The following is a 16244-nucleotide window of genomic DNA, read 5'->3' as shown; positions in this document are numbered from 1 at the left end:
TTCTGTTAGACTCCACATATACATGTACCCTTTATCATTCTGGCAGTTATGTATTCCTACATAGTACACCCAAAACGTCCTCTTGTAAAATTAAACGCTCTTTCTTTTCTTTGAATTTGTATCACAGTTTATATTCTCCTCATGCCGGATGTTTGTCCTGATACTACGCGTATCACGTGACTCAGAAAAAGAGAGGGATTGGTCATGAGGACTTGGCCCACTATGGAAATACCTTCAGTGGCTAGTTCTATTTGGTTGATTTTTTGTGACCCTGTAGCACATAAATGGGAAGACATGGAGACAGCCCAGTTGAAGAGATAATACCTGACTCAGAAATGAACTGCTGGATGGCATTAACTCAATCTTGACGATTGGTGGATTTGGCCCACTATGGTTTTCAGCCCTTCAATTATACTCTACAACCATCTTGGAACAGGCTGGGAACATGCAGTACACCTTATCTCTCTCTTGCCCATGTGTTCATCTTTTGTGTACTGTTCTATCATCATTCCTAGCGCTCTTTCACTGAGAAGTTAGTTTATATTTAAAATGTTTGAATTTCAAACTCGCTTTAGGTTTTTATCCTATAATGTGTTTCAACTCACTCTCTTTCGTCCTTCTCCTCTTCCTCTTTCTCTTTCCCTGAAACAGAACAGAAGATGTTCACCATAAGTTTGAAAAGTAAAGGAGCTTCAAGAAGGAAACATTCAGTTACTGCTATCTTTTCATATCGGAGACATAACAGACTAATACAAAGAAAAGTTATGTTTTTGTAAAATGTGATTTGCTGGGAAACCATGGAAAACCATCTTCATGGCTGCTGAATACTGGATACTGACCGTACTTAAGAGATCAGTGATTACAAGAGTGCATGACTTGCTCTTCATGCTATCTCGTGGTTACTGGATACTTTCAGTCCTTGAGGTGCCAGACCTCCTGGGCTGAGGTCCACCAAGATAGTGACTCACACTACCATCAGTGAGTCACATCCTTTCCTTGATTTTCCTTTATTCTGACCCCAAGGGTGTCAGGATATCAATCACTTGCATAATTTCTTTTCAAGATCTGCTACATGTTATCCTTATTTCTTGAAGAATTTGTGCTGCTGATCTAGATTTCATTTTTCTGTTCTACGAGTCTACCCTAAGGTGCCCACAGTGAACTTTTGATCTCATATGACATTAATTTCATTTCTCCATCTTGATGAGACTATAACTCACAAGATATAATGATGGGATGTTATCACCTAATCAATACATTATATATACAAAATTATGCATTATATTTCAAGTACTAGTTTTGGCCTTTTTTATGGGCCTTTATCAGCTAAATATATAATTATAATCCTAAGTTTAAAAATGGCTCAGTTCACTGTTATTTAATATCACTGCTGTTGTCTTCAGACACATTTTCATATTAAAATAAGATCATCAAAATCTATTTGTTCCCTTGTTATATACATATAAAATATAAACGTGCTATTTTGAATTGATGCATAGAATGATGTTATACAGGGTCCCTCATATGAATACAGACCGAATGCACGGAGTTTGTACACTGCGCTATGGCAACTACCTCAGTTGAAGTTATGACGTGCGTGGCTTCCCTGGTTTAAGCGTCTATACAATCCAATATGTAATCTTAACTTACAAAAGATGCTGGAAGTGTAATCCTTCCACAGTTATACAGATCAATGTCTCCATCGATGGAGCGAGCCTTCAAGTAGTAAACTCCTTTCCTTACTTTGACAGAATCCTTTCATCAAACCTAAATATAGATTCAGAAATCCAATTTAGAAGTAACCATGCTGGAGCATCCTTTGCCAAACTACGATCCTGAGAATTTGACAGTCATGATGTCAAAGGTGTAACAAAGATCCTCGTATACAATTCAGTTGTAGTTTCCAGCTTACTATATGGATCTGAATCCTGGACATGCTACAGGCATCATATTAAAAAGTTGGGACAATATCACCAGTGACATTTAAGGAGAATTCTGCATATAACCTGGCAGGATAGACGCACAAATGTCGGCATATTGAAGAGGCACAGAGCACCAGTATAGAAGCCGTGGTTTTAAGACATAAGGTACATTGGACAGGGCATGTAATACGTTTGCCTGATAATCGCATTCCCGAGCAAGTGTTTTACTCCTAGGTAACAGTGGGTAAGCATTGTTTGGGAGGTCAAGGGAAAGCGATTTAAGGATGTACTTAAGGCTAACATGAAGATGTGCCACACTGATGTTAACAACTAGGAGACCTTAGCCGTCACCCGTTCATCCTGGAGATCTTTAGTTCATCGTGGCACACTACTTTTGAAGAAAACTGTAGACGAAAAGCGAACGATAAGAGGCTACGAAGGAAGGAAAAAGAAAAAATAGGAGAACAATGGCTCCTCCACCTGGGTCTATCCACCATCTGTGCCTCCCGTATTGGGCTGTTCAGTCACCTACGGACTCACAGATGAAGAGTAATGTGGAAGATTAACCTACTCATTTTCGAGTGTTTGCTATTCTGGCTGATGCGAGCGAGTTCTGCAATTATAATATTTCTGATTCCATTCATAATGTTTTCTTTCAGTTACTCCAATGTGCGAGGATTTGTGGTACACTCTTCCTTTCAGTTTACCCCACAAGTGAAAAATCACACACTTAGATCTGGAGAACGAGGCGGAAATAGACCAGCATTGATCGTTCTGTCTGCAAATACTTCCAAAGTTGTAAGAAGGGAATCTTCTCCTGTATGAGCAGAGCTGAATCTTGTTGAAACCACATATACAATTTTTCTTCATCCATTAATTGATGGAAGAACGGTGTCAAAATGTTATCTTTGTACCTCTGTGCATTTAGTGTTGTCTTGAAAAAATTATGCCCTAATTGTTAGGGACCTATGCCTACCCAGTATAGGTATAACCAGTTGATCACATAATAAAAACTCACAACTGCTATAAAGGAAATACTATATTACGAAAATACAATTTCACGCATTACAGTCAGTCAGCCATACTTGTTTATTTTTCTCTCCAAAGATCACCATAACAACAGCCAAACACTCATAGTGTAAACATGACATACTCCCACCTTTTGATACCAGTCAAAACCCAATGTTTACAGACAGAAGTGAGAAGGTACGAGGTGTGTTTTTTAAGTAAGGTCCGTTTGAGAATAAGTACACAACGAAAGGTTATTTCAAAAAAGTAAATTTATTTTCAGAAAGTACATACTTTACTCTATTTTTTGACATAGTTGCCAAGTTTGTTCAAACACTTATCATACCTCGTAACCAATTTTAAAATACCCTCTTCATAGAAACTTACCACCTGCTCCGATAACCAAGAGTTCACTGCCGTTTTCACGTCGTCGTCATCATTGTAATGGTAGCCACTGAGGTGATGTTTGAGGTGGAGGAACAGATGGTAATCGCTCAGCGCAAGATCAGGACTGTAGGGTGGGTGGTCTAAACCTTCCCAGCCAAAACTGTCCAATAAATTGCGGGTCTGACCTGCAGTGTGAGGTCTTGCATTGTCATGGAGAAGGACAATTCCCTTTGGCAGCATGCCGCGTCTTTTGTTTTGAATTGCTCTGCGTAGCTTTCTCAGAGTTTGGCAGTATGCTTCTGCATTGATAGTGGTTCCTCGTTGAATGAAGTCGACCAACAAAACACCATGCCTATACCAAAACACCGACGCCTTGATTTTGCGCTGGGACAGAGTCTGTTTGGCCTTCACCTTTACAGGCGAGTGTGTGTGTCTCCATTCCATGCTCTGTTGCTTCGATTCAGGTGTGATATGCAAAACCCATGTTTCGTCTCCAGTTACAATCTGACTCAAGAAGCCGTCACCTTCTTCGTCATAACGCATCAAGAACTTCATTGCACACTCAAACCTTTGATTTTTGGTCCTTCGTTAGGAGTTTCGGGACCAAACGGGAGCACAGTTTCCTAAACTTTAGGTGTTCAGAAACAATGTTGTAAAGCACTGATCTCAACACGTCAGGAAATTCGTTTGAGAGACCTGTTATTTTGAAGCGCCTGTTCTCACGAATCTTTGCATCAACTGAAGCCACCAAATCATCTGTAATCAAAGAAGGGCGACCGGAGTGGTCCTCATCATGGACGTTGTCATGGCCATCTTTGAATTGTCGTACCCAATTGCGCACTTTGCTTTCTCTCATAACAGTATCACCGTACACTTCGCAAATCTGTCGATGAATTTCTGTAGCAGACGGGTTCCATGCTGACAAAAACCGTATTACTGACCGAACCTCACACGCGGCGGGCGAGTTGATTGTCAAACATTTTGAAAGCACAGAACAGAACCGTACAGGTTAGCTACAGAGCTGAAACTGAGCACAGTTGTTCCCGAGGCATGGCGGTACACGATGCACGTGCTCATTGCGATATGCACGCAAACTACTAGTGTCTACAACAAAACGGACCTTACTTAAAAACACGCTTCGTATTTTAACTCTTCTTCCAGTCCTGGTGAAGTTTTGGCTGCCGAGACTGGCTGTCTCAGGAACCATATCACTGCGTAAGGCTATCTCCTCACTCCCACCTTCAACTTTCAATGGATAAAGGTGCCTCGTAGGACGGATAAGTTCTCCTGACGATGTCTTCACCCGAACTACCCTGATCTCTTTGTCTTTACCTGGAAATATAGCTGTGACTCTCCGCAGAGGCCAATCGATTCTTCTCTTGTCATCACTACCAATGATGACCACATCTCCTACCTTCCAATGCCGATCAGGCTCCTTGCCCGATGGAGAGCACAGAAGGCTACCCAGATATTCCAGTCGGAATCTTCTCCTCAGATCATTCCTCAGCTGTTGAAAGTACTGAAACCTTCTTGAGAGACTGACCTGATCTAGTTTGTCTAAATCTGGAGTACCAACCACAGGAATGTCCTGAAGAAACATTGATGGAGTTAGAGGTACCAATTCATCCCGACTTTCTGAAATGTAGGTGAGAGGTCTGGAGTTAATTACGGATTCACAATCAGCAAAAACAGTCAACAGTTCCTCATATGTCAAGACAGCCTTGCCTAAAACACGCCTTAATAGTTTCTTGACCATTTGCACAATGCGCTCCCAGAATCCACCCCACCCAGGTGCTGAAGGAGGACTAAACTTCCACTCGATTCTAGTAACCGGTGTTTCCGCACCTATTTTTTTCCAATCAGTGTTGTCGAACAATTTGTTAGCCCCAGCAAAGTTTGTCCCATTGTCACTATAAATCACACGAGGCCTGCCCCGTCGGGCTATGAAGCGCCTAAGAGCTAGTAAAAACCCTGTAGTTGACAAAGTCATTACTAGTTCAAAATGGACTGCTCTAACAACTGCACATGTAAAAATCACAATCCAAGCCTTGTCTTTGGATTTTAGAAATAGTGCTCCAGCAAGGTCGACTCCTACCACTTCAAATACACCTGCATCTCTCACACGATTTTCTGGAAGGGCTGGCATTTTGGGAACTGATTTTTTCATTTCGAATCTTCTACATTGTATACATTTCCTGATGACTTTGTAAATTGTTCTTCTTCCCTTTGGCATCCAGTAGTGCTCTCGCAGTATGGCGAGTAGAATCTGAACACCAGCATGAGAAGCTCTCAAATGGTGTTCTCTGATTATCACCCCAGTCAGAGGGTGATTTGATGGCAATAAAACAGGTGTACAGAAATCGTATTCATCGTTTCTGTTGGTGATTTTTGTCTTAACCCTGATGAGGCCCAGCTGGTCTTTGAAAAGGCACAGTGTTTGTTGGTTGTCCCTTTCAGTAAAGTTCTCTTCTTGAACAATTTTCAACAGTCGTCTCTCCGCCATTGAAATTTCAAAACAATCCAATTCAGAAGCAACATTCTGCTCTACGTCCTTTCTCGCATTGTTGATGAACAGCAGCATCCAGGCCACCATTCTGACGATTCTTGAATACTGAGAAAAGAATCTTAAATGCCACTGCTTTTCCTGGGAGACAAGCATACTAGTCGTAACAAGGCCTTTTTTTCTTTCATTGACCTCCTCTTCATTAATTTCTACAACGTGCGATGGCCAACTGTTCTCTTCCAACTTTAACTAAGCAGGTCCCTCCCACCAACGAGAAGAAATCAGCTTCAAAGTAGAGCAACCTCTCAAAGGTAGGTCTGCTGGGTTGTGTGTGTTTGGTAGATGAAACCAACGCTTAGGATTAGATAATAATCTAATTTCTTTCACTCTGTTAGTGACGAACACTCCCTAAACTTCCTATCTTCTTATCCGACATAACACAGAAGAAAAGTCACTCCAATAGTACTCGGGGATGTCCGTCAGATTCAAACTTTCCTTCACAGAAAATGCAAGACATGAGCCTATAGTGCAGGCTAATAACTCCAGTCTCAGTATCGTTATTTTCTTTAAGGGGGCTACCCTTGATTTTGCTGCGACCAGTTGCACTTCAAACTCTTTTCCATTGAAAGATCTTAAGAAAATAATGGCTGCTTAAGCCACTTGACTGGCATCACAAAATACATGCATACTCCATGATGATTTGTCCTCACAACTCGAAAATCTTCTAGGCACTTTAATTTCAGCAACAGAGGACAACTCATTCAACCACTTATTGAATTTGATTCGGGTGTTTTCACTTAACGGACTATCCCAACTTACTTTCTCTCTCCAACTTTCCTGTAGTAAAACCTTAGGTACAGTGGAAACCGGACAAGTAAAACCAACTGGGTCAAAAATACTTCGAGTCATTGACAAAACTCTCCTCCTTGTGAGAACATCAGAGTCATTCAACTTCACCATTTTACATGACAAAACATCAGCTACGGGGTCCCACAACAAACCCAAAACAGGTGTCACTTTAGGTACTTCATCCTCCAGAGTCAACCTGGTGTACTCCCACCCTCTAAGGTCAGATTTTCCTTGCAACAGTAGCTCCTTCGACTCATCCACAAATTGTTTAAGTTCTTCTTCTGTGTTCACGGAAGTGACGCAATTGTCCACATACAGAGATGTTCTCAGTTTATCTGCGGTTTCACAGAAGCATGAATTGTTTTTTAAATGAAGATCCAATAACACTCCAAGCAGAAATGGATTGCAGTTAACTCCAAAACAACCCGTTTGTGGCGGTATATTTTAAGAGTTTCCTCAGCAAAATTCTCCTACGACAGGAATTTTGAAAAGGTTCGACACTTTCAGCGACTGCGATTTGAAGAAAGGCCTTCTTTATGTCTGAGATCACGCCAATCCTGTTTAAACAGAACCGGTTCAAAATAGATGTAATTACTTCTAATAGATTAGGTCCCTTCTCCAGACAGTTGTTGAGTGAAAGTCCTCCTTTCGATTTACATGAACCATCAAACACCGGCCTCACTGCTGTAGTTGATCCTTCCTTTAAAACTCCTCGGTGCGGTAAAAAGTACCCAGCATCCTGAGAGCTTTCTTGGACAACTTCTTCAATTATCCCTTCATCTTGCCAGTCATTGAGCACCTGCTGGTACTTCTCAAAATTTTCTTCCTTGATTAAGCGGTGTGTTGCAGAAACCAGTCTTTTTAATGCAACATTCTTGTTGTCTGACAATAGCTGCTGATCTTCTTTCCATGGAAGCGTGACTTCATATCGTCCTTCCTCATTTATCTTAATATTTTCTTGGAAATGTTTCAATGTTGCCATTTCAATTTCCTTCTTCGACAACGTTTCGGTCGGATCACAAATTCCTTTGCTTTCCAAGTTCCATAGTTCACCCAAAGAAGCCGTTCTCACAAACAGAGAGTTCATCATAGACACTGTGTTAGAGTTCTCAGTTGTCTTCCAGAGCTGTGCCATCACTGTCCAACCAAATGTGGTCCTAACAGCAACCAAACCAGACCTCAACTTGATTGTTTCCCCGGTCAATAAACTTCCCACGTTGCCTGCACCAATGAGTAACTCAATCTCCGATGGCTCTGGACCATAATCAGAGAGCCAAATTTTCTTTTCTCTGATCTCATACCACTTTTAAACATGGGATTGTACCACAAATTACCTTTTGTCCCAGCACCTTAATGTTTTGAGAAATTGAATGACGTAGGTTGACAATAGCTGTCTCATACAGGTTATGATCGTTTGCACCGATTGAAGAACCCCCAAAAAGCTTGTGTTCAATTTTTTCAGTCTTTGATGGAATATACCCCATTTCCATGGCAGTTTTCTCCAATAGATAGGATCTCTGCGAGCCTGTATCCAGCAATGCCCGTACAGTGCTGTAATTTGGTGTGTTTGCCCCTTCTTCTTTTATTTCAGTGAGTGCAGAACTCAGTTTTCATTACTGCGTAAGTTCATTTTGGGGATCATTGTAAGTACCTAGGTGTTAATATAAAGAAAGATCTTATTTGGGGTAATCACATAAATGTGATTGTAAATAAAGGGTACAGATCTCTGCACATGGTTATGAGGTTATAGGTACTTTAAGGCAGAAAATGTTTCCAAGAAGGACATTCCAGGAATCATTAATGAACAATGGGAGTGTGTATGCAAGGATCTTCAAAAGGCATAAGTATTCAGTCAGCAGTATGTAAAGATTGTAGATTATGAGGATAATGTCCAGATAGAGGAGGTGACTAATACTAAAGAAGTATTAAAGTTTACCTATTAAAACGACATTTACAATAAGATTGAAATCTACAAAAGCAGCTGGAATTGATAAATTTTGGGGGGGATGTACTGAAGACAATGGGTTGGGTATAGTACCATATCTGAAGTACTCATTTGATTATTGTTTGCATGAAGGAGCTATACCAAATGTATAGAGAGTTGCTATAGTAGCCCCGTGTATGAAGGAAAGGGTATAGACATAAAGCTGAAAATTACAGGCCAGTCAGTTTGACAAGCTTTTAGAAACATTCTTTCTGATTGCATTAGACACGTTTGAAATATTCATAACTGGTTCGATAGAAGGCAGTTTGGTTTTAGGAAAGGTTATTCCACTGAAGGTTAACTTGTAGGATTCCAGCAAGATATAGCAGATATCTTGTATTCAAGAAGTCAAATGGAAATGGGACACTGTTGGCAATGAGTGCAATTGGACTAGACACTCAAGTGACTGAATGGGCAGCTATATTTCTAGAAAATAGCCTCAGAAAATTAGAGTAGACGAAGTTTTATTTGACCCTCTAATAATTAAGAGGAGAATTTCTGAAGGCAGTATTATTGGATCTTTATGTTTTCTTATATATATATATATATATATAAATGATATGAGCAAAGAAGTGGAATTAGATATAAGGTTTTTTGTTGATCATATTATTCTGTACAGTGTAATAAATAAGTTACAAGATTATGAGCAACTGAAAAATGACCCCGATAGTGTTGTGAGATGGACAGTAGGTAATGGTATGATGATAAACGGGGTTAAAAGTCAGGTTGTGAGTTTCACATATAGGAAAAAACTGCATTGATAGGGTGAAAGTTCCTTATGGGGATCATTGTAAGAAGCTAGGTGTTAATAAAAGGAAAGATCTTCTTGGGGGTAATCACATAAATGGTATTGTAATTAAAGGGTACAGATCTCTGCACATGGTTATGAGGTTATTTAAGGGTTGTAGTAAGGATATAAAGGACAGGGCATATAAGTCTCTGGTAAGACCCCAACTAGAGAAAGGTTCCAGTGTATGGGACCCTCTCCAGGATTAGGCCTACTTTATTCGGGAACTGGAAAAAATACAAAGAAAAGCAGTTCTGGATGATTTCCAACAAAAGAGTAGAGTTACAAAAATGTTGCAAAGTTTGGGATGTGAAGACTTGGAAGAGAGGGATGAGCTGCTTGACTAAGTGGTATGTACATAAAATAGTATAAATTTTATTTTTCTTCCACCTATTCAGTACAATCAGTCGTAAAATCAAGGTTTAATCCTCATTAAAATATGAAATGGTACATATTTTAAAGTGCATCATCAGCCATATCATCACCTCAAAATTGAACCAGGTATGACTATTAAAAGAACTGATAGGAACATTTAAGAATTTCACTTAATATGTGGGCATTATGTGAGGAACTAGATTGGATAAGAGAAGAAATAACATATTGATAGCCAAGGCCATAGTCAAATGTAGGATATGACTTAATTAAACTAAATGGTACAAAATGGCCATGATGAGTAATGCTCCAAGTTAAAATATTTTATAAGACTTAATGAGGAAACACATTCCAACGCAATGAAATTTTGGAATAATATTCAATCATTTACTGCGTTTTTGTGTTAGTTCTTATTTCAAAGGAAATTAATACAGGTTCCAGGGTTTTTAGCTTGCAACTTTAGAAGTGACTTTTTTGTCACAGTTGTAATTAAAAACTTTTATTGAAGTTTAAAATTAGTGACAAAATGATGAATTTGTTATGGTGTCATTGGGCCATTTTCTTAAGTTGTACTCTATTCCTGTGTGCTTTGCAGTTTTTATGACATTCTGACGTTAGCTTGTTCGTCAAAGAGGGGGAATTATGCTGTGGTGCAAGTTGTAAAATATCACCCTGTCAGCTCTTTAACTATGGTGGAATGTTATCTTGTAATGTGAAGGGTTTTTAGAGTACTATTTTATACTATTTTATGTAAATTACCTTCAATACGGATTTCACAATGATTCTTATAACTTGTAAATGAGTGGTATGTTCCGAGCTGTCTGGCATAGATACTGAGTCTTCGATATGAACCATATGGAATAAAATAAAATAGGAGTTTCGCCCTAGTCTATTTCACACGTTACATGTCTTGCTTCCTGATCCCGAGATCATGGTAATTATTATATGAGTAGAATAATGCATGGTAGTGTAGTCAATTACAACTGATCCTGAGGTGACATGAGATTTGATATGTGGCTATGGAGTAAAATGTGATTTATTTTTGGAATGCCATTTTGTCCATTCTAGGACAAGCCATTAGGTTGATTGCATTCAGCACGCATATCTTTGATATGCGGGTTTATTGGTTTCATGGTTGTATGATTTCTTATTTATGTTGTGCATCTTTGAGATGATTTATATTTTTGGCGGTTACAGGGTCCATAAGAATGGCATCTCGGTAATGGGAAATCCTTTTCACATTCAATGAAATTCTTCGTGTTACTGCCACATTTTATATATTTTAATGTAATTTTCTCTACTGAATGGAAAGTTAGACTACTTAATTGTGAGACTTATCGCCGGACTACAGTATACAGGAGACGGTGAATGGATCTCTTCCACCAAACCAGTCGCAGACTATTCCCATTTTATTTTGTAAACACACTTGTCTTAGTGGTGTCATTGTCACTGTAAATGAAATATTTAATTGGATAAAGTATGAACAGGTGAACTAACAGAATACCAATTAATAATAATAAAATGTCATACTACGAGATTTGATATCTATCAGTTGTTGTGTTTCAAACTGTCTATTGTTATATTTTGTGACTGAAAGTAGGAAGAACGTTACTATTGCCAGGATAGCCTCATAATAATTAAATGTGATGATTGTATCTCCTTCACATTTTGAATAATATAAATAAACCAGTCATCTATATTTACTCTTTTAATGATAAATGGTTATAATCCTTTCCAATCTTTATATTAGTGTAGTCTTATTCATTGCATGAGATGCCTGTCTGTCTTTAGTTTAGGTGATTTTAAACAGTCGTGGAACCTACCAATCTGTACATGAGAGACATCTGACTAGCTGGTGCCACTGAGGAAGTACTCTATATCTGTATTGCAATTTATCATGCACTTGAACCATATATGAATCATATTCAGGTGACATACCCTTAATAGTCGATGCATTGTCTTTGTTAAGGCTGATAAAAATTATTGTAACGTACTGATTTAACCCATGTTGATGATGATTGATACCATATGTACGGGTTATATTTTATAAGTTGTTCATGATTATTATTCTCCCTTTATGTAACGCCGATCAAGGCACTCACCTCCCTTACATATTGCGGTACCCATATCCATCACTAATTAGGGTGTTATAATACATCTTCCTTATAGCTGAATCAGCCAAATGATTGGAATGTGAATTTTACACAGTTAAAGGAGATAAGAGAAGAAGGAGGGCTAATTATTAGTCTTAAATGGCTGGGTTCTAAGCTCAATCAGTGCATATGGGCAAAATAGAACCTGTTTCCTCTAGGCTACTAATTAAATATCTTTCAATACCATGTACTCGGTTGCCTTGTTTTCTTCTTGCCTTGCAAGATATGTCCCAGCATAGAGGTTTGAGCTTGTCTTCACAGATATTAAGACATCAGATGTATGAAGTTGACTGAAAGGTTATGTTTGGTCTTTCAGCTCAAACTGCATTCACTACTGACCAAGAGGACCTTTTTAATCTAGTTGCAGTACAGTAGTTAAGATTTTCATACAAGTACACAACTTCAGACATCACAGTGATGTGTCTCACTCGAGACTGACGTCACAGACCTTGAGAATGTTGTGAGAATTTTAATTATATAATTACCTATGCAGTAACTACGAGTGTAAACCTGGAAAAGTACTGCATGTTCAAGCATGAGACCCTTAATACCATTAACAAAAGGGTAAACAGGATATCAGTATCTAAAATGGTTCGCAAGTTATTTGCGGTGGACATCTTAGACGAAAATTTGTTAAGCATGTATGCCGAAATGGATACCTCACAATAGTTGTCGACAGCATAGTTTCCTGTGATGCAGAGCATGCCAGACGTGTTCTCTGAGATGAGATTCCCCTTCAATGATATGTGTTTGTAAGAGCCAGATCATCCCAGAAGTATTTCTGTTGATGTCTTCTTTTGAATAAACAACACAGCGGGCTGTGTTATGTGATATCTCGTCTAAGTAATCCCACATCTGACCTAGTTGCGTTTTGGACATCATCTTAAAGTTTCTCGTTGTACCGTCATATACCATAGTACCTACTTAATAACACTATAAAGAATATTTTCCTTCGTCACCATAATGCCGGTAAACACAAGCACTGCTCAAATGGATACTGAATGTGGGATCTGATGAATTATGGGTGATAATGATGTATGCCTACAGTAGCCATCAGTTTCTGTGCTAATTTGTGTACATATCGCTGCATACAATGCCAGAATGCAAATCCTTTATAATTATGTTATAGTCAACTGCGTCAAAATACATCTCAATAGAAATGAACACCCTAGTAGCTTTTTGACGTGTATTTACGGAATGGAGAAAGCCCGTGGTTGACTATTCGCATATTCAGCATATACAATATTCAGCTCTGTCTACCTGTAGGTCTATGACACACTGCTTGCCTCACAATGCTGTGACAACATTCGTGAGATCTCTCAAAATTTCTTGCGAGAAACAGAGTTTGCACTAGTCTCGAGAAATTTCGAGACCCAGTCTTAGATTGCCCATCACTAGTTATGACCAAGATGCACTCCAACACTAAGTTATTACCTTTTTACTACATATATTATAAATAAAAGTATATGATACTTACTGTGAAGTCGTCCTATTATGATCCTCCACAGCTGAAACAAACACACAAACGGTGTTAACAATAAAACCTTTCAGTTGCCACCAACTCTTTACCATTTCTTAATTATAGCCAAAGTAACGACAGTTTATATTTATGATTTTTTCCGCAACTGTGAATCAAGTTTAATCCAGAAATTAAGAAATGACAAAGAAAAAGAAGAGCTGCAAAATGTGGGGTACATAATCAATGGAGGCCCGTGGTTGTAGTAAAGTTAGTGCCAGCAAATTCAATGTTTGTAAACCTATCTTTCAAGGTTGCAAGTACAAAGAGTGCATATAATTACCTATGCTATACATTACATGAAGTCACATTGTGTCATTGTACAAGACCGTTCTTTAAATGAAGTAGATATCAGGTGAAACAAATGTATAAAGTAAGGAATTATCTTAAATATTTACTTTAATCAACAAGCATTTTTATTAAAATAACAGTTTTAAGAACATTATTGAAAAATTAAAAGCCTTGCCTTCATGGTGTGGGTTACTGTAGTGAACCATGGGCAAAGGCTGAGTGGCCTAGTAACTGGTCCTGAGAGTCGGGATACCAGTTGCTATGGAATGGGAGTGGGCATGTCAGATGTCGGTCATATTCTGAGTCATGGCCCTCTTTGTGCTCAGATGGCTTGGACTATACAATCCACTGTTGGTCCCTAACGCATTAGAGGAGAGATCCTCACTTGGACTATGTGCAAGGAGCGTAGCATCCTGCTTCATGAATTTACCGAGCTCAGAACATTTTAAGCAAGCCTCGGACCTCTGGGAGTAATGGAGTCCCAAACCCACTTGACAGGCGAGGGACTCCTTGGAAATAACTTGGTGAACGAAATGGAATTCGATGGAGAGCTATCAATATTAATGGGGCTTATGGAGGAAAGAAGGTATAACTGGCTGAGTCGGCAAATCACTGTAACCATTACCCTTGAACGTGAGTTTGAGCAAGTCCATCTACACCTGGATATTGGATGGTTCACAAATTCGTCTCGCCCTCTTGGTGAGTGTCGTGAGAATGTCTTGTTTTTGTACTGGATGGTGGCGAGAATCTGCATGAAGATAACGATTTGTGTGGGTAGGCTTACAAAAACAACGCCAAGAGGGCGAGACGATTTTGTGAGCCATCAAATATCCAGGTGGAGATGGACATGCTCAAAGTCATGTTGAAGGGTAATGGTTACAGCGATTTGCAGATTCATAGAGCCCTGCATCCCAGAGGACTGACCAAGCAAAACTCTCAGAAGGAAGAAGTGAAGGCAACTGCCTACTTGCCTTACATTCACAACACCACATATCGAATTGCCAAGGTCCTCTGCAAACGCAATATAAAAACCATGTTTGGCACCGCCACTAAAATTGATCACAGTCTGAGTAAAACCAAGGACAAATTGTCTCCACTTTTACATCCTGGGGTATACGAAATTCCCTGTACTTGCAGTAAGGTATACATTGGCTAAACATGGTGGTCCATTGGTACTCGTATCAAGGAACATGAACGTAATATTCATCTTAACCAGCCAGACAAATCGGCAATAGCTGAGCATACTCTATCGTCAGGTCATGTTGTCACGTTCCAAGATGCTGGAGCTCTTACCCTCACTAGACACTACAGGTCCAGGATTACACGGGAAGCTGTGGAAATATGTAGAAATCCTAACAATTTCAACAGTGACACTGGCTATAAAGTAATACCTGGTTGCCTGCCATTAAGGATTTACGTAGGTAGTTCCTTTCCCTTTCCCTTCATTATTATTTCATCTCGGTGTTTTCCAAATTCATACGTTCCTCATCGCCGGATATTTCATTCCCGGCTTGTGTCAATGTCATACACCTGTCAATGTCATATGTTGCGTACACTGTTATGTGACCCTCTTAAACTGATTGTGATGGTTCTGTCAGCTTCTGCTTCAATCGCTAGCTCTGTGCCACATCCAGGGAGCCATCTGGTGATGAATGAACGTACCATTTCCACTTCTATTATAACATCTAAATTTCAAAAAGTCATTGTTTAAGAAGCCTCTTTGTGCACAGTCAAGATTTTCTTCTGATGATGCAGAGCACAGTTCTCTGCAAAACGTAAAGAATTTCACCTTATTTTGCTGACAAGGCATAAGCCTAAAAGCCTATACAGTATCATGTATAGCATTACAATTATTTGTTAAAATTCATATAATTAATATGAATGTTCAGACGCCTTCAAGATCTAGACAGAAATTAGGCAAGGAGGGACTATCACCTCTACTCTTCAACTGTGTCCTCTGAAAGGTCATCCAGGAGTGGCACAAAGAACTGAATAATCAAGGAGTTCAGAACAGAATCAAGCTAGGATGCAAAAGCTAAAATGTTGATGTTGATTGCCTAGCCTTTGCAGATGATATTGCAATTTTTTCCAGTTCCTTAAACGTGGCCATGGAACAGGTTTTTCAGCTTAAAATGTAAGCAGTGAAGGCAGGCCTACAATTCTCTTAACTAATGTCAAACTGACACCCAGAGATGAGTAGATAAGATCAAGTATCTGCGAGAACTGATAACACCAAACTTGTCATTACATTACTGATGAACAAAATGGAAATGGCGTACCATTTAACCAAGGGCATCTACAAGGAAAGGTCCATACCTTTCAAAGCATTTACTGTATTGTCATTCATCCAGAGGTCTTATACGCTTCAGAATGTCTTGCCATCAACAAAAAAGGCCTGATTGAGAAACTGGAGGCCAAGGAAAGGAAAATTTTGAGGAAGATCTTAGGTCCCATCAAAGACAATGGGGAGTA

The sequence above is a fragment of the Anabrus simplex genome, chromosome 1 (assembly GCF_040414725.1).
Source record: "Anabrus simplex isolate iqAnaSimp1 chromosome 1, ASM4041472v1, whole genome shotgun sequence".
In the NCBI taxonomy this organism is placed as follows: domain Eukaryota; kingdom Metazoa; phylum Arthropoda; class Insecta; order Orthoptera; family Tettigoniidae; genus Anabrus; species Anabrus simplex.
This window is presented reverse-complemented; position numbering follows the sequence as displayed.